A 21,641-nucleotide genomic window follows, 5' to 3' on the forward strand; every position below is an offset into this window, starting at 1 on the left:
TTTCCGCTTTTTATGCTACTCCAAATTCAAGTTCCAAATTCTCCAAAATCTACAATTGGTCACAAATACCAAACATTAACCATAAGCCCTTAGTAGTTCAATCTTGAATTAACATTTGCCTACAAAAATTTCGGCAGCACCTCCCCTGTTTATATGCCTAGCCCAGAATTACAATTCAGCAACCAACACATCAACAACAATACCAAATATATTAACATCATTTCCAACACCAACATATGCCGTAAAACAGCCTGCACATTATTTTCCAAATTTTCCCAACCAACCAATTTGCGATATAACTATTTAATAATTTTATTTCCGCAAAAAGGTCAAAATTAACACTAACAACATCAATAACAACATCCTCCACATTCTACAAGTTAAATACATTTGTTTTCATCCAAAATTTTCTTCAAACCCCATTCTACAATTCAACCATACCAACAAACGAATTTATCACGCTATTTTCTTCGTTCTAATCCGTTAAAACTCTAAATAAACTTGTTAACAATGAAAAATAGCCTTATTCATACCTTAAGTGCACAGCCACCACGTCCACCCTCTTATTTTTAGTTGAATTGTAGCTCAAATCGAAGGCAACGCGACGTAGAACACTTTTCTCTTCATGGGCTTCGGGATTCGGGGCTCCGATTTTGGTCAAAAACTGGTTTTCTCTCTAGGCTCTCCTCTCTCTTTTTCTCTAGATTTTTCCAGGTCCTCTTGGTCTGAAATGAGGGAGAGAAACCGAATTTTTCTATTAAAAAGCGTGGGTAATGGGCCTGACCCGAATTGGATTCGGGTTGGGCCGGATTTACTGTTCAACTCGACCCTCCTGACTTAAAATGTTCATATCTCCTTATCCCGATGTCACCTATAGGCCCACGACCTACCGTTAGAAATCTATTTCAATTATCTACAACATTTATATCTGGCGTTTTCCCAAATTCCAAACTTATAATACCGTGTTTGCCCCTCCAAGTCAGGTCATCCGAAAACGTTTTCTTAAATTGTCTTTTTGGAGGGCTTACACTCATTTTTGGCTTATGGATCCTTCTTATGACATGCTCAACTTCAAATGTACTACCGATATATCTAGTCATATGTGTTTTATAAGGTCCCGACGTGTGGGCCCCACCTTAACTTACTGTAACGAGGGTTTTTCGTTAAATAACTTATGAACCAATTCACACCATATTGTCTCCAAATGTCGTATGTGTATATATTCTTAGACTTAGATCACCCAATATTCATCCTTAATCCTTGTTTGACTTAACTCCTTTTCGAGCTCGTACCACGCCGTCTATGATTTTGTAGCGCGAAATTTTTTGGGGGTGTAACATTGACATATCCGAATGTACAAAATACGGGATATAACATCCTCCCCCCCTTTAGAACATTCGTCCTCGAATGTTCAACTGACCTTATGGGGGTGTTTTAACGCTTTGGGAGGGTCCCTCTTGTGGTTGTCCTTTTCTCGTGATCATTCCTTGTCTTTTACCCTATTTCCTTTATGATCGAACTTCTGGGTCTTCACATAATCCTCATTTCGTGTCATGGGTTTTCTAATCAACTGTGCCAACCCATTATCCTTGTCCTTCGTACTCCCACATGTCCTTCCTAGATTTGCCTCTTATATTCACATTATGGAATTTCGGTATACTTCCTAGGGGGTCACCCATCCCACAATCGCTCCCATCTTAGCACGCTTAACCTCGAAGCTTCGATGGAATCTGGTGCCTTAACGTTGATATAATCGTGTCCACTTCCATGTATGACCTTTATTACATAATCTGGAGCAAGTCAAAGTCTCACAGATTCCGAGACATTCTCGTAACACGCCTTTCTCATTACAATTACTGTTTTACCCCTTTCAATCTTCAATATTCACTTTCACTTTCATCCCCCAACTTTACATCTCAATCGTACGTCAATATCCTTACCTCATCTAACGTGCCTCTCCCGCACCATTACTTACCACTATACTGTGTAACCGTTCATACCATTGGTCGCTTTCTTCTGTAGACATTGCCCTTTAGCTGAAATCAAAAATTAGTACCAGGGACTTCATTTCCTACGACTAGGCTCTATCGCACGATCTCAGATATGAAAGAAAGAATGACACCCTATTAATGTCTTGTAGCCTCCTGTTTATAGATGTGGTGCACAACACACCGATAAACAAGACTCTACTAGACACGACTTTGCAGACAACCCCTAGGACGACCTGCTCTGATACCACTTTGTCACACCCTAATCTCACTAGGGTGTGATGGGCACTCGACCCCATATCCGGAGCCGAGCGAACCCACAGACTTTCATTTCGTACATAATCTTTCCGGACTTTTAATCAAATAGAATGTGATACATAGTAAAACTTGCTGAAACATATATATATTTTGTAGCTTTCAAGTCAAACAAATCTGTAATCATACGGACTTTATAACGTGATACGAAATGACATATCGGCTGATAGAGCCGCTTATTATACGGACACACCATACCCACGAGTCTTTCTGCAAAGTCTCTAACATTAACAGAACCTTTAACACATATATTCTGACTCGGCAGTTCTCCGGGAGCAAATGGAGCTTGCCCTCCTCGCTGGAACATCTTCCATAATATCTTCAACTCATCTGGGAGTACCTGCACGGCATGAAACGCAGCCCCCGAAGAACGGGGGTCAGTACGGAATATGTACTGAGCATGTAAGGCATGAAACACAGAAAAGAAGTCACAACCGAAGTAAGATGTACAAAAGGTGAGCACAATAACCAGAATACCAAAGTGTTGCATCTGACGTACAAATCATACATAAGAGGTTCCGGAAGGCAAATACGGCAATCAAAATGCCGAAATGCTTTGCTTTCTTTTGAAAAACATTTCCGTCTCATGCACACAGACAATCAAACACACAATTACCGCGGCCAATAGTCCAGCGGTCACTATCACACATACCGCGACCAAGTGTCCAGCGGTTAGCATCCCAAACCCGACATACCGCGGTCAGGGGTCCAGCGGTCAATGTCGCAGATACCGCGGTCAGGGGTCCAGCGGTCAACATCACAAATGCGGCATACCGCGGTCAGGAGTCCAGCGGTCAATGTCGCACATACCGCGGTCAGGGGTCCAGTGGTCAATATCACATAGTGCGCACAATAATATAACCGGCCCGGGACTTGGCGAAAGAGGTAATAACAGAATGCCAAATTTATTACTTTCCAAACATAAATCACACATGCCAGGATCATGCATCACACAAGATTCATGTATGCCAAAATCGTATATCAGAAAAATACAGAAGGTAAGTAGCTTATCCAGAATATCAGAATACTTACTTTTCAATCACAAATGATGCATATCAAAGTCATGCAAAGGGCACAGGAACATGGTCGCCACTCCCGTCTCTGGCGCCATAACACACCATACTCCAGAAGATTTCATAACATGTACACGGTATCTCAGGAACCGGACATATACCACGAGAACCCGGGGACCAGTCACATCATAATCCATATACACAGTAACTGGGGACGGACATATACCACAGTACCCCAGAACCGTACACGGTAACCGGAGGCGGACATATACCACAGTACTCCGGAACCGAACACATCATACTCCATATACACGGCAACCGGAGATGGACATATACCACAGTACACCAGAGTCGGACACATCATACTTCGAAATTACATACATGGAACCCGACCCCTAGACAAGGGACTCGGCGAACCATACACACGATACATACCGACTCGGAACTCAGTGAAAGGGATCATAGCATATATACGAGCGGATTACTAAGAAACTAGGTGCACATAAATTAAAACCCGATGAAAGAATCGAATGTATTATCAGGATATTCGTAACGGATTATTTATAACCGAATACTTATTTCGGATACTTATATCAGATTACTTGTGTCATGATATTTCTATCAACATACTTATATCAGATTACTCATAGCAGACTCCTTATATCGAATTACATGCTCACATCAGGATATTCACATTAAGGAGCTTTCCAGTGACTTATGGAACGAATCAAACGGAGTCTTAGATTCATAGATGAAAGTCTTACTTTTATATCATACAAAAATAGCTCAAGTGAGATAAACAAAGGAAGTTTCGGAACTTGTGGGCCCACCTCGGGTCAAGTCGAGGTGGCGGATATAAATTACAAACATTGGACTCTATGGAGTCATCCATGAAGGTTTCAGAGCGAGCCTATCACGTCTGTACGGGTTATGGATGTTTGAATAGTTTTCCAACAAAACATAAGGGCTATAATTCAATTGTGCTGAATGAATAGTACCAAAATTCAGACTAGCATTTCTATGAGCAGAATAACCCACGAGGCTCAAATCCGAATCTAGTACACCTAGGACATGCCAAGAGAAGAAAAGGGGTTGCTTTACATACCTTTTCCGCTTTTTATGCTACTCCAAATTCAAGTTCCAAATTCTCCAAAATCTACAATTGGTCACAAATACCAAACATTAACCATAAGCCCTTAGGAGTTCAATCTTGAATTAACATTTGCCTACAAAATTTTCGGCAGCACCTCCCCTGTTTATATGCCTAGCCCAGAATTACAATTCAGCAACCAACACATCAACAACAATACCAAATATATTAACATCATTTCCAACACCAACATATGTCGTAAAACAGCCTGCACATTATTTTCTAAATTTTCCCAACCAACCAATTTGCGATATAACTATTTAATAATTTTATTTCCGCAAAGAGGTCAAAATTAACACTAACAACATCAATAACAACATCCTCCACATTCTACAAGTTAAATACATTTGTTTTCATCCAAAATTTTCTTCAAACCCCATTCTACAATTCAACCATACCAACAAATGAATTTATCACGCTATTTTCTTCGTTCTAATCCGTTAAAACTCTAAATAAACTTATTAACAATGAAAAAGAGCCTTATTCATACCTTAAGTGCACAGCCACCACGTCCACCCTCTTATTTTTAGTTTATTTTTAGCTCAAATCGAAGGCAACGCGATGTAGAACACTTTTCTCTTCATGGGCTTCGGGATTCGGGGCTCCGATTTTGGTCAAAAACTGGTTTTCTCTCTAGGCTCTCCTCTCTCTTTTTCTCTAGATTTTTCCAGGTCCTCTTGGTCTGAAATGAGGGAGAGAAACCGAATTATTCTATTAAAAAGCGTGGGTAATGGGCCTGACCCGAATTGGATTCGGGTTGGGCCGGATTTACTTCTCAACTCGACCCTCCTGACTTAAAATGTTCATATCTCCTTATCCCGATGTCAGCTATAGGCCCACGACCTACCGTTGAAAATATATTTCAATTAGCTACAACATTTACTTCTGGGTGTTTTCCCAAATTCCAAACTTATAATACCGTATTTGCCCCTCCAAGTCAGGTCATCCGAAAACGTTTTCTTAAATTGTCCTTTTGGAGGGCTTACACTCATTTTTGGCTTATGGATCCTTGTAATGACATGCTCAACTTCAAATGTACTATCGATATATCTATTCATATGTCTTTTATAAGGTCCCGACGTGTGGGCCCCACCTTAACTTACTGTAACGAGGGTTTTTCGTTAAATAACTTATGAACCAATTCACACCATATTGTCTCCAAATGTCGTATGTGTATATATTCTTAGACTTAGATCACCCAATATTCATCCTTAATCCTTGTTTGACTTAACTCCTTTTCGAGCTCGTACCACGCCATCTATGATTTTGTAGCGCGAATTTTTTTGGGGGTGTAACATTGACATATCCGAATGTACAAAATACGGGATATAACAGTCTATGTCTATGAATAGCTATATAAGATAAGAGACATGTTATGAGCCCTATAATGATGGTGACGAGTTAAAGTATAATGATTCTAAAATATATGATATGATTGTCGCACCCCATTTTAACCGGGTTAATTTAGGAGTATAACTTATTGGTGATTCCTATTTATTTTTATTTTAAGGAGTCGCCACCTAATTAATTTAACGGTGAATTAGGACACCTAATTTATTAACTAAGGTAAAGCTAGCTAAACCTTGTTGATAGTCTGCTTAACCAATGTGATTCAAGGTAAGGGCTCTATATTATCCTAAAGGGAAGGGGTTAGGCATCCTTTAGAATCCGCTAACTACGGTTATCCGGCCAAACTTAGGTTAATTAATTGAGAGTAAATATAATGCTTAAATGGTTCGTTCACAAATGTTGCTAAAGTTTTAAAAGGAAAATAATATTGGTAGAAATAAGATTTACAGAAAATATAATATAAAAGAAAACTTTAAATGCTATTTTTAAAATAGGGCTTATAAATGTCGCTAAGACTTTAAATGAAAGTAATAATGATGTCATTTGAAATAATACTTGTAGAAAATATGATGTATTGCATAAAAAGAAGATTTTTAAATGCTATTTAAAATAAAACTTGGACATGCTAAAGCCTTGAATGGAAATGTAGTAATGTTCTTGAAAATAAGACTTGCAAAAACATAACAACTCGCCTATAGCCTTTTAGCAAAATGTGAACTTTAGACAAAATTTGTATTATAACAACTCGCCTATATCCACGTTTATGTCCACATTCACAAAACCATTCGTGAAGAGATATAATTCCAACATCCTAATTCACGTCCCGTTGTGACGTAAGTTAAATCTACAATTGTCCCCACGATTTAACATATGATGCAAGATTTCGATCTTGTCATCTCATTAAATACCACATTCTAAAAAGAACTTGGTAGCAACTTGAAATAAATAAATATATATGAAGTGTTGATAAAGTTGAGAAATTTAAACCTATAATAGGTGACCGTGTCCGTATCCACTTTGAAGAAGGTTAAATCCACGATCATGTGCCCTTTATCCATCGAGAAATGCCACGAGCTAAAACAACTGTTAGTGATAAGAATATGTAAATAGCTGGGTTTGAAAGAATTATGCTCACAACCCTTGGTTGAGAAAATAAATTCGACCTCGTATACCTGGTATACCTGAAAGGTATGCAGAGTATACCTGGTATACCTGAAAGGTATACACTGATATGCGACCTCGGTATATACTTGGTGTATACTAAGGTTCATATACTATGTATACTTCGAGGTATATCATACTAAGGCTACAGGGCATTTAGGAAAAATGACTATCTTTCTTCCTATGAGATCGTGCGATAGAGCCATGTATAAGATTTTATCTACCCTAATAGTGTGTTGTGATTTCAGAATGCTGCCAAAGGGAACGGTTACAGCCGCCCAGGAGGGCAAGACTACGATAAAGAGGCGGGTAGAAAGAGAGCCTCCGGTGAATATTGAAGAGGGTGAATCGCATAATGAGGCCTTGTCTAATGCTTCCTCCACCCCGCCTAACGTGGAATAACAAGGAGGAGCTCTAGCTCCAATTCCTCCACCGGGTGCTTCGGGTCAACAAGTGACTGAGGCCATTCAGTTATTAACACAGTTGGTTGCCGCCCAGGCACAGCGGAAAAATGCGGGTCCAAGTGATCGGTCAGCCAGTACTAGAGCCCGTGATTTCATGACTTTAAATCCTCCAGAGTTCTTCGGTTCGAAGCCGGATGAAGATCCGCAAGGCTTTATTGATGAGATGTTGAGGACCCTAAAGATTATTCATGCCTCTGAGACTGAATCCGTGGAGTTGGCCTCTTATAGACTTCGAGATGTGGCAGTGTTATGGTATAATAACTGGGTATTATCAAGAGGAGAAAATGCGGCTCCTCCGGTTTGCCAAGAATTCGTGGATGCTTTTATTCGTCATTATTTGTCACCCAAGGTCCGCCGAGCTAGAGCGGATAGATTTCTAAATTTGAGGCAAAGGAATATGAGTGCCCGGGAATATAGCCTTCAATTTAATTCATTGGCTAGGTATGCCCCGACTATGGTGGCCGACATGGGAGACCAGGTACATAGATTCGTGAGTGTCTTAGGGCCACATTTATTCAAAGATTAATTGACAGCTTCGCTACAAGATGGGATGGATATTTCCCGGATACAGGCTCATGCTCAGAACTTAGAGGGGCGACAGCAACCACAAATGAATGATCACGACATTGACAGGAGGCAAATCAAAAGGGCTAGATCTATGGGAGCAGGCGGTGATCATAGAGGGGGATCAAGACAGACTTATTCTAAGTACTCAGGCCAGTTGGTGACTAGTGCACCTCCTCGATTTGTAGGTAGGAGATTTTATTGCTCCTTCAGTCTAGGACAGGGCTAGAGTTCGAGGGCCTCAGATTCCCAGTTCAGGAAAGATTATAATCAGAGGAGACCCCCCGTACCGCGATGCAGTCAGTGCAGTAGATTACATTCCGGACAGTGTCGCCGGGGTTCGAATGCTTGTTATACTTGTGGCCATGTTGGGCACATGATGATAGATTGCCCGTCGATGAGTGGTAGAGCTGGGGTTCAGCCTACAGGTTCAGCAGCTGGTTCTTCCTCAGTGCACCCAGTAGGGCAGACTCGCCAGATGTCAGCAGGCCGAGGTAGAGGCAAAGGGGCAGCATCTACTTCAGCTGCCACTCAGCCCCGTGTATATGCTTTAGCCGGACGGTAGGATCTTGAGTCCTCCCCGGATGTGGTTACAGGTACATTGTTTATATTTTCCCGTGATGTATATGCCTTGATAGATCCGGGTTCTACTCTTTCCTATATTACCCCGTACGTTGCTGGTTGTTTTGGGGTGAAACTTTAGCCAATCAAACCTTTTGAGGTGTCTACTCCGGTTGGTGATCCCGTGATAGCTAAACAAGTGTATAAAAATTGTGTAATTGTGATATGTGATCGCCAGACCAAAGCTGATTTGATTGAATTGGAAATGTTAGATTTCGATGTAATTATGGGTATGAATTGGTTGGCATCATGTTATGCTAATGTCGATTGCCGGTTAAAAGTAGTTCGATTCCAATTTCCGGGAGAGCCCGTGCTTGAATGGAAGGGTAATGCAGCATCTCCAAGAGATAAGTTTATTTCCTACCTTAAGGCAAGGAAGATGATAGCCAAGGGCTATATTTATCACTTAGTTCGGCTTCATGACACCGAGGCAAAGTCCTAACTTTCCAATCAGTTCCGGTAGTGAATGAATTTCCGGATGTGCTCCCGGAAGAGCTTCCAGGTCTTCCTCCCGAGTGGGAGATTGATTTTGCCATTGATGTGTTGCTGGACACCAAGCCTATTTCTATTCCTCCGTATCGAATGGCTCCGGCGGAATTGAATGAGCTAAAGGCACAGCTGAAAGATTTGCTTGAAAAGGGGTTTATTAGACCCAGTTCATCACCGTGGGGAGCCCCAGTCTTGTTCGTGAGAAAGAAAGATGGTTCCCTACGAATGTGCATTGATTACGGGCAGTTGAACAAAGTGACGGTAAAGAACAAATATCCTCTCCCAAGGATAGATGATTTGTTTGATCAACTACAGGGCGCCATGTAGTTTTCTAAGATAGACTTGAGGTCAGGTTATCATCAAGTGAGAGTTAGAGAAGCGGATATTCCCAAAACATCCTTTAGAACGAGATATGGCCACTATGAATTCCGAGTGATGTCGTTTGGATTAACTAATGCTCCGGCAGTGTTTATGAATTTGATGAATAATTTGTTCAGGCCACTCTTGGATTTATTCGTGATAGTGTTCATAGATGACATCTTGGTGTATTCCCGCACAGAATCAGAGCATGCAGATCATTTGAGAATTGTTCTTGGCATTCTTCGAGCCCGAGAATTATATGCAAAATTTTCAAAGTGCGAGTTTTGGCTAAATTCTGTAACATTTTTGGGCCATGTTATTTCAGATAACGGCATTCGAGTCGACACTCAGAAAATTAAAGCTGTGAAGACTTGGCCACGGCCTACGACGCCTACAGAAGTCCGTAGTTTTCTGGGTTTGGCGGGTTGTTATAGAAGATTCGTAGAGGGCTTTTCATCAATTTCAGCCCCATTGATGAAGCTAACCCAGAAGTCGGCTAAATTTTAATGGAGCGATGCTTGTGAACGCAGCTTCCAAGAGTTGAAAGACAGATTGACCTTAGCTCCGATCTTAACACTTCCAGAAGGGTCAGATGGCTATGTGGTGTATTGTGACGCTTCCGGTGTTAGATTAGGATGTGTCTTAATGCAGCACGGTAGAGTTATTGCATATGCTTCGAGGGAGCTGCGGAAACATAAAAAGAACTACCCAACTCATGATCTCGAATTGACTGCGGTTATTCATGCCTTAAAAATGTGGAGACATTACTTGTATGGTGTGCACGTTGACATTTACACATATCACAAAAGTCTTCAGTACATTTTCAAGCAGAAGGAGTTGAACCTGCGATAGAGGCGGTGGTTAGAATTACTGAAAGATTATGATGTGAATATTTTGTACCACCCCGGAAAAGTGAATGTAGTAGCCGATGCGCTTAGCCGCCGATTAATGGGCAGTTTATGCAAAGTTCCTCCGGAAAAGAAAGAGATGGTTCACGAGCTCCATCAACTAGCTAATGTTGGAGTGCGTGTAAATGATTCGGGTAGTGTAGGGATTGGCATTAACGATCCTACAGTTTCATCTTTGAATATAGAAGTGAAAGAGCACCAATATGAGGATCCTAAACTGTGCCATTACAGAGACATATCCCATGGAAAGGAGAAGTCGCTATTTGAAGTTTCTAGGGATGGAATTCTTAGATACCGAAGCAGGCTATGTGTGCCGAATGTGGCAGAATTACGCCGACGAATTATAGAGGAAGCCCATTGTTCTCGGTATTCTATTCACTCAGGTGCAACCAAAATGTATCATGATCTCAAGATAATATATTAGTGGGATGGCATGAAGAGAGATGTAGTGGAATTTGTAGCACAATGTCCAAATTGCCAACAGGTAAAGATTGAACAACAAAACCAGGAGGCTTATTTCAAGCAATGGAAATCCCTACTTGGAAATGACATGGATTTTATTGTGGGGTTACCTCGTTATCGTGGCAAGTATGATTCTATATGGGCGATCGTTGATAGATTGACGAAAGCAGCCCATTTTTCTTCCAGTTAGAACCACGTACTCAGCAGAAGACTATGCGAGGTTATATCTCAAAGAAATTGTGCGACTTCATGGTATTCCATTATCTATTATCACAGATAGAGGAGCACAGTTTACAACCAAGTTCTGGAAGTCCTTCCAAGAAGGTCTAGGCACTCAAGTGAAGCTTAGCACGGCATTACATCCGCAGACCGATGGACAAGCCGAGCGTACTATTCAGACCTTGGAAGATATGCTACGAGCATGTGTGCTGGATTTCGGTGGTAGTTTGGACGACCATTTGCCGCTAATCGAATTCGCATACAACAATAGCTATCATTCCAATATTCAAATGGCTCCATATGAAGCTTTATATGGGAGGAAATGTAGATCCCCAATCGGATGGTTTGAAATAGGAGAAGTACAGCTAGTAGGCCCCGAATTGATTCAGCAAGCGGTGGGAAAAGTTAAGGTGATCCAAGATCGATTGTTGACAGCCCAAAGTCACCAAAAGTCTTATGTGGACAATCGCCGACGAGACTTGGAATTCCAGACTGATGATTGGGTTTTTCTAAAAGTGTCGCCAATGAGAGGGGTGATGAGATTTGGCAAGAGAGGGAAGTTAAGTCCTAGATATATTGGACCCTATAAAATTATCCGCAAGGTGGGTCATATCGCCTATGAATTGTACTTGCCTTCGGAGCTCGAACTAGTCCATCAAGTCTTCCATGTTTCGATGCTCCACAAGTGTGTTGGAGATCCCACAAAGATTGTCCCGATAGATGACGTGCAAGTAACAGAAAATCTAACCTATGAAGAAGTGCCTATTGCTATTCTAGACAGGCAAGTGCGAAGACATCGAAATAAAGTGGTAGCTTCAGTTAAAGTCTTGTGGCGAGACAATAACCGGGAAGAAATGACTTGGGAGGTGGAAGAGCAGATAAAATCCACGTACCCGCATTTATTTCAACCCTCAGGAGAGATTCAAGATGAGACGCCAACGATATAAGGTATATATATGCTTACTTTTCATGCTTTTGGTCGTGTGTGGCCATAGATATGTTGATATTGTGATGTAGCCCTGTGAGGCAAAGATATTATGGGTTGTTGTGACAGGATGGTAGTGCTATATTACAGGGGAAACTCTGGCAAATTTTTTCTAGAATCCCCAATGACTTAACATTCGAGGACGAATGTTCCAAAAGGGGGGAAGAATGTTACACCTCGGAAATTTCCCCGTGAACGTACAATGAATAGACTAATGAAGAATACGAGTATACTATGTTTTAATCATAAGGGAATGACGTTTGACGACCCTAAGTAAGATTTCAAAGGCAATGGGAATAAGAGATAGGTTATGCTCCACAATGACTAATTATAGGTTCTGAAGACGTGAAGGTTGCAGATTTGCACTTCGGCCCAGTCGATCGTAAAATGAAATACGGACCGTAAACTGAAATATGGCCCGTAAACTAAGTCGTAAACCACCATGTCCTTAGCCTACCTTTCTGGTTTTGTTATGCATAAATACGCCCACAGAATACGGACCGTAAATTGGAATACGGACCGCAAACTGGGTTTACGACCACTGTGCACTTCAACTACTGTTCATTTCGGACCAGATTTTAAGTCATTAAAAAGGAGACCCGAGCTCATTAATTCATTTCGTTCCCACGATACTTCTCTCTAGAAAACTCTAGAATATTCTCCACTCTTCATCTACAATAAAAAAAAGTAAATTAAAGATCAATATCAAGAATCCAAGTGAATCAAGTGTATAAAACTCATCAAAGTTCAGCGAAGTTAAGAAATTTCAAGAGAAGCAAACTAGGGTTTTAGTGCAAGAAGAGTAATACCACTCAAGGCTTGTTCCTACAACATCTAAGGTATGTTTTATGGCATTTACATGTTATTTAGGGTATGGAACAGTTGAAACACTTGGATTATAGAGGGATGTAAGAAATGGGTCATGAAAGTGTGAATAGTAGCATTGTTGAGTAAAGGTTTGAATTGAGTCATGATCATTGATAATTTGTGATTATAAAAATGTTATGAATGACATTTAGAACATGAAATAAGTATCCTATGTGAGAAAATGCAACAATGAACCATGGCCATGATTATGGAGAAATTGAAGACAAATTGTGAAATACGAATATTGTAAATGAATGATGAGTGTTGTCTATCATATTGATAATGTTGTTATGAACGATTGAGAGTTGATATAGAATAGGAGAAGAGTTGCATAAACGAAAGGAAATGTTGTCCAATTTTCTCTAGCGTTAGTAAGCTGTTTTTATAATCGTTAGCCAATGTCGATACAAATTCTCTTGAAGGTAGAACGTACACACTAAAGGAGAACAAGCAAGCGGTAGATTAGTAAACGACAAAGGTACGTGGGGCTAGTACTTTATTTCTAATGGCATGAATTCTATAGCACGACTGTCTTTCCTCTTCATGAATTCCTACATTCCGGAAAGCTAAAAGTCTATGTCTATGAATAGCTATATAAGATAAGAGACATGTAATGAGCCCTATAATGATGGTGATGAGTTATAGTATAAAGATTCTAAAATGTATGATATAATGATCCTAAAATGATAATGAAGTTATTTATTGCTTACACTCACCTTATATGTTAGTTCCTTCAAGGTGAGGCAGAATGTCAAAGAATGCTCCATAATGCAATCGGGGGATCACGACCTTACGTCACCCCGATAAAGTATAGTTGTCCTTGAGCCTTATGCATGCACTATGATAAACATATTATGATGAGTATAGTATGATGAGCATGTTATAATGATGATATACACCGCGCCTGTATGGCCGGGCAGTCACCGCTAAGGCGAGAGGCCTGGACGCAGGCTAATGTTATGATTATCACACCGTACCTTTATGGACGGGTAGCTTATACATTTATGCATTCATGACATGATGATGATTATGAGTAGGCCAGATGTATAACAGATGTATTGGCATGCTCATAAGAACATTAGTGATCAGAACATCTTTTCCTCCAAATGATAGCAATCTTCCTTTCCAAGTCTGCAACCTATTCTTGGACTTTCTTGATCAGATCATTATAATCTGCTTTCCTCTTCGTTGAATGTGTGATAGGACAACCCAAATATGTAAAAGGTAAAGTGCCTCTTTTAAAACCAGTAATGTTCTCCCCTTGTTGTATCAACACATCAGACACTTTACTGTATACATAGAAGGAACTCTTGCCTTTGTTGATACGTTGGCCTGATACCTGCTCATATTCATGTAATACCTCTATAATCAGCTCCAAAGACCAAGGATCAGTAGATGAAAAAATTATTGTGTCATCTGCATATGCCAGATGATTCAGACTTGCACTCCATTTGGGCATTCCATATCTTCTAAAATCATTATTCTCAAATAAAGAGTTTAATGCTCTAGAAAAAACTTCAGCAGATAAGATGAACAAAGCAGGAGATAGTGGATCTCCTTGTCTTACACCCCTGGTGGAATGGAAAAAACTAGAAGCTTGGCCATTAAGGAGTATGGAATACCAGTTGTTTGCTATCAACCTCCACACCATATCTATGAACATTTCTGCAAATCCCATATTCCTTAAAACTCTGATCAAGTAACTCCATGATACTCTATCATATGCTTTGGCCATGTCAAGCTTAAGCACAACATTAGCTGGTTTTCCTCTTAGTCTAATGTCAGTCACAACTTCTTGAGTTAGAAGAATAGTTTTAATGATACATCTGCCCTTAACAAATCCTGACTGGTTAGGAGATATCAGAGAAGGTAAAACGCCTTCCAGCTTATCCTGAACCACTCTAGAGATAACCTTGTTGATGAAGTTACTGAGACTGAATGGTCTCATATCAACCAAAGTCTCAATGCTATTCTTCTTTGGTAATAATACTAGATTGGTATATGTGATTGACTTAGGAAGAGTCTGCCCATCAAAGAAAACTTTCACAACATTGTATACTTCAGCACCTACAATGTCCCAACACACCTGATAAAATATTCCAATCATACCATCTGAACCACCAGCACTATCTGCAGATAATTCAAAAACAACCTTCTTCACCTCCTCTAAAGTTGGCATGCTTACCAGCTGATTGTTAGTATCCTGATCAACCATGTTACGAACATGTTGTAGCAAATCAAAGTCTAATGGATCAACCTCTTGAGAGAACTGCTGTTGATAAAATCTACAAGCTTCTTCTGCCAAAAGTGAATCCCCTTCTATCCATATTCCTTGCTGATTCTGAATTCTTTTGATCTGCAATCTCTTTCTCCTACCATTCACAATGCTGTGAAAATACCTTGTATTCCTGTCTCCTTCAGCAAAACTAGTCATATGTGACTTTTGTCTTCAAAATTCTTCCTCATAGTGAACATACTTCTTCAATTCTGCTTGTGCTTGCTGTAGCACCATCCTGTTCATAGGAGAAGGATCCTCTTCAAATAATTGTTCTTTAATTCTCACCACCTCCTCCCTTACTGTTAGTTCTTTAATTCTCACTACCTCCTCCCTTATTGTTAGTTGCTTGAAAATATCACCAAAAGTTGCCTTACTCCATACAGATAATGCAGTTTTGACATTCTTCAACTTTAACTTAAAACAGATAAATTCATCACCTTCAAAATCTGTGATCCATACCTTATTAACCAACTCTAAGAATGATTCCTGTTCTGTCCAGAAATTTAGAAATCTGAAAGGCTTCCTTATGTGATATGAAATTTCACCACAAGTAAGTAATAAAGGGGCATGGTCTGAACCAGTTCTGGATAAATGTTCCACTTCCATATGTGCAAACCAATCTTGTAATTTAGAGTTTGCAATCATTCTATCCAATCTCTTAAAATGCAGTCACTACCTGCCCTCCCATTCCACCAAGTAAACAGACTCCCCTTATAATTGTTGTCAAACAGCTCACATTAGTTAATTCAAAATACAAAATCTTCATATTCATTTGGAAATATAGGTAAACCAAAATTCTTCTCATCTTCATAGATAATGACATTGAAGTCACCCCTACTAACTAAGGCAATTCCATTTAATCAGCCAAACTATACAGACTATCCCATAAACTGATTCTTTCCAGATGATCACACTTTGCATAGACCATTGTTACCATCAGTGACTTATTCCACTCTTGGAACAATAGCTTTACAGTTATTTGTTGTTCTAGATCCTGCATAATCTCCACATCCACATTATCATTCACAAAAAACCATATTTTACCATTGCAGTTGTAGTGGGCATATCTCATGCCTAACCTCCTTCTAAATCTCTGAATATGCCTAAAGTGTCGAAAAGGCTCCATTAAAGCTATAATGGAAAATTTATGATGTTTGTGCAGCATTTGGACTCTGTGAAAAGCTTGTTGTGTGTTCACAGACCTGATATTCCAAAAGAGTGTTTTCATCATCATTTAAAAATAGGCTTACAACCTCTCTTTGGAACTACTCTTATAGGAATAGTATCTGTAATTACTTGTTTCTTTCCATTCTTGGTGCCTTTCTATCTAGATCATGGTGAGATGCCAGCTTCTTTTATTACATTATTATAAACCTGGTCCACTAAAGCCTCTTCATCACTTTCTTTGAATTTGTTTTTGCCCTCATCATGTTCCACCTCAGCTCCCACATTAATATTATGAGAGATCACATTATGCAGTTCCTTCAAATGAGATTGTTTTCTTTAGTTGACCAGTGGCTGCACATTGTCTTTTTCCACTTGTATAACTTCCAACTCCTTTATCACCTACCTCTCAGGAGGAAATGAACCAATGCCATTGTCATTAATTGGGATGCTCAAAATTCCTTCATTCTTATTATTATCAGGAGAAAAATCAACTTCCTAGACCTAAGAAAAAGGTGGAATACTTAATATCTGATCTTTTTGACTATCTGCAACCTCCAATTCCCCCTTGGCATTTGCCAACCTGTCATCACCCTCAGTCTTTATTTCTTCCTCACATGATTCTAAATCATGCAAATCATCAATGTTCTCTCCTACTCCCATCTTCTCATGTGTACCATCACCATCTGCAACCTTCTCTTCAGCCTGTATATGCTCCATAATAATTTCTGAGGCATGTCCATACTTAGAACGGCATGTAGATTTCTCACATGCATTTTCTTTTATGAGATCCCGATACCTTTCAACTCTATCCTCTAAATTTTTATTAGCATCATCTACCTCAACAACAATGACACCCTCTTCAACCCTTTCTCCCACACTTTTATGCCCATCTTTTGTTGTCTGAACTGATTGTTCAGCATTTGGATCCATTTTTCCTTCTGTATCTTTGATGTTATCTTCTCTATCATTGACTGCCACACAAGAATGCAAACTTTGATCATGCTCCTCCATGCCTTTTTTATCAAATGATTGAGTAGCCTCTTCCTTGCCATTTTATACCTCCTTGACTAACACATAATTTTCATTTGTACCCTTATCCTCTACATTATTATTGACTTCTTCTTCTGTGATTTTCTCTAGCACATCAAAATTGTTATGTGTTGAAACTCCCCTTTCTGGTGCAAGAACACTCTTGTTCCCAGCATCAGTAGTATTCTTAATTATATTTTCCCTTTTATCCCTTTTGTCATTGATTCCAGGATAAGTAACTACTTTCCCACTTGATAGAACCTTAGGCACATATGTCTGCTGTCACGACCCGACTAGGGGCCGCGACGGGTACCCGGGGCTAACCACCGAGCACTGCTCGTCCTATTAGTCATCATGCTAGTTAAACGCTCTTTTATCAAATTCATATTCAAATCATAAGAAAATCATATTTCATTTGGGAACATAAACACTTTTATATACATAAGCCTCTTGGCTATCAAAATGATAATATACACATACATACATATATACCGTAGTGACCTTGTGAGACCATATAACCCACACTGCTCATCTATGAGCCTCTACTGGAGTGCTAGACATAAGGACGGGACAGGACCCCATCGTGCCCAAAATATACATAGACATATATACCAAAAGAATAATCAATGGCACCTCCGGAAAATGAAGTGCTCTTCAAATCGACTACTAGCTCATACGAGTCTGGATCGCCTCCCTGTCTACCTGTGGGCATGAACACAGCGTCCAAAGAAAATGGACGTCAGTACCAACATTGTACTGAGTATGTAAGACAAGAATGAAATAAGCATAGTAGAAGATTCATAAACCATAGGAGAAGGATAAAACCTGCATGAGTTCTATAGGTGAGTACATTTCATACATATATCGCATATATAAATAATCATGGAACATGTATTATCATACCGCATATATAATCACATCATCATCATCATCGTTAACCCGCGTCCGGGTAACCATCATACGCCGCCCACTAGTGGTGTCATGTATTATCATAGCAGCCCGCATTAGCGGTGACATAGCCAGCCATCTAGGCACGGTGGAATCATAGCAGCCCGCATTAGCAGTGACATGCCTGGCCATCTAGGCACGGTGGAATCATAGCAGCCCGCACTAGCGGTGACATGCCCAGCCATCTAGGCATGGTGGAATCATATCGTCATACGATCAATCATAACTTCATCATTAGTACACATCTCATAGGCATAACATAATCTTATCATCATTATACATTTATCATTTAAGACATACATTAGGATTTGAAGGTAGTTATGGCTATGTCGGGGTGACATAAGGTCGTGAACCCCCAATCATATTATGGAGTAATCAGCCACATCATATCTCACCTTGAAGGAATTAACAATCTAAGGTGAGTGTACGCAAAGAGAAGCATCGCTGGAAGAATACTTAGAATTATTATCTTCATGGACATCCTTTGTTATACGAGGATTTCTCACACTTATGTTCATCACATCATTATCATGCTTGTATCGTATTTTCTTTCTTAATCACGTGTGTGTGTAGCTTCGTATATTCATGGACTCATAGTCTCGACCGTATAAGAAGATCATGGAAAATTTGAAAGATTCATGCCTTAGAAAGAAAAGATTGGGCTTACATACCTTTTCGTCTAGTTACTCTATCGCTCGAACGTTCCTCTTCAATATTCGCGTTTCTACCTTCAAGAGAAGTCGCATGAACGTTAGCCAATCGATTACTTAAACATTCTTACTATTTCCAGGAAATTTTGGGCAGCATTTCCTTTGTTTATACTACTTTCCTCATATAGGATATCAACTCTCAAACATCTATAATCACATTCACCATATTAAAAGGAACAATCATCATTCATCCACCTTATCCATATTTCACAATTTCACTTACATGTCTTCATAATCATAGTCATAATTCACTATTATGTTCTCTCACATTTAATGCTTAACCCATGTTCTACATGTCATTTGTAACAAACTTATAACTACAACATCTCAATAGTCATGATTCATTTCAACTACAACTCAAGAACTTCATTGCTTTCATCTTTGTGACCCACTTCCTATACACCTTCCACAATCCAAGTGTTTCAACTTCTCATTTCCTTAATCAACATGGAAAGATCATAAAACATACCTTAGATAGTGTAGGAATAAGCCTTGAGTAGGAATACTCTTGTTGCACCAAAACCCTAATTCACTTCCATAGGAATTCCTTGACTTGGATGAACTTTAATGTGTTTCTTCCACTTGATTCTTGTTGGTTTGATGAAGTTAATCACCATTCTTTCTTGATTTCTTGTGGATGAAGAGTGTGGAATTTTCTAGAAGTCTTGAGGGAGATAGAAAAGTGTGGGAATGAAATAAATGAAGTGGGAACACATTTATATAACCAGAACTTGTTCAGCTTGTCGGGACATCCACAGACACTTTCACGGTCCGTGGAACACTTCACGGTTTGTGGAACAGGTCGTGGTTCACCACTGGCCAGTCATCATCTCTGCTGGGTATTCCACGGACCAGTATACGGTTTGTGGAAAGTTTCACGGCCCGTGGATGTGGTCGTGGAACTCACAGCCTTTCCGAAGTTGTCCGCGTCATTTCGTTTGATCTCCAATCCTTATACAACCTTCTTAACACTTGTTTAATACTTCATTAACGATCTAAACATCCCTATAACTCGTCTTCAAAACCTTTCCAAACAATTCTCAACGCAATTAATTTATGAAACCCTTCCTAAATCTCACTTATACTTCACTTATCCTTATCAATCCGTATTCCATCAATTCATATAACTTAAAGATCTTGTCATACGCATTCTAAGACCACTAAACATTCATCTTATAGTCTTAAGAACTTCATGTGACCCTTAAGCTCGCGTTGGTTCATTCACTATGCGACGACATGAAATTTCCAAGGTGTAACATCTGCACAGGATATCTCCATCCATGATGTCTCCTCCTTCTTCCTAGTGTAGAGGTTGTAGCCATATTTGACACATCCTCCTTCTCATGCTCCTTCACCTTTTCCTTTGCATCCTATTTTGTGTCTGCCACCAATACAGGATGCAACACATGACAGTCCTCATTTGCATAGCCTTGCAACATGCATTCTGTGCAATACTTTGGTAAATGATCATACTGGATTCTCACTTTTACCACCCTAAGCTCCTTAGTCTTCTCATCTTCAATTTCCATCATAACAAACTTAGAAAGATTAGATAACAAATCTACTTGAACCTTAACCCTTGCGCAGTTAGGTCTAGTTTTGTTTATGGTGGCCATGTCAAGTAATAAGGGTTTTCCAACTGCGGATGCCAAAGTAAAAACCGATTCTTTGACAAAATACGTGGGAAGCAGATTTGGAAACGAGAACCAAGCCATGGCTATTGACGTTTCTTCCTCAACCTTAAAATTAAAATCATAAATTAATGGCCTCATTTGATACGTAAAACCATCCTTGGATTTTAGCCAAAAGGCAGCCCTTGAAGACATAGTAATGAAATCCTCCATTAGAGAACATCTTATCAATAAGTGTCTATCTCTCAAGAAACCAATATCACACATTCCCTTCATACCACACTGTTGAGGAATATTAGTTCTTAACTCTTCTAACTCTGGCCATCCATAAGAAAACTTACCAACAATAGCATGTTGTAGGTTTTTTCAATCTGCTCCATTCTAGACACTTCAGAGGTTGTCCAATGCAATACAGGGATACCATCAACATATGTTACCTCCTTCATTGGTATTAGATCACAGAGGGAATTGACGTGGGGGTTGTTCCATGCATGAGTGTTTGAGCATAGTTTGGAGAGGTAGAAGTGGACAAGAGAGTTGGTTGAATATCATGGGATTGCGGGTGAATGAGGAGTGGATGGTGTATAGTGTTGGATGTTGGTGGAGGCTGACCATCCGCTGGTAACGGCTGGCCAGCGGCCAAGGTGGTCATAGGTAAAGTAGGGTTTAGTAATTAGGGTTGCATGGGAATGTAGGAGAGAGAATAGAGCCATTTCTTTACCTTGAATTAGGGGGTCGTATTTGTTCAAAGATTGTTTGATAGCTTCATTGCAAGAGGGGATGGATATGTCCTGTATTCAGGCTCATGCCTAGAACTTAGAAAAGCAGCAACATCCACAAAGGGGTGAGCGCGATATAAATAGAGGGCAGAGTAAGAGGTCCAGATCTACTAGTACTGAGTATAGAGGGGGTCAGTAACAATACTCCAGGTATTCGGGCCAGTCCGCGACTAGTGCACCTCC

Source organism: Lycium barbarum, chromosome 7, assembly GCF_019175385.1.
Source record: "Lycium barbarum isolate Lr01 chromosome 7, ASM1917538v2, whole genome shotgun sequence".
Taxonomy (NCBI): Eukaryota; Viridiplantae; Streptophyta; class Magnoliopsida; order Solanales; family Solanaceae; genus Lycium; species Lycium barbarum.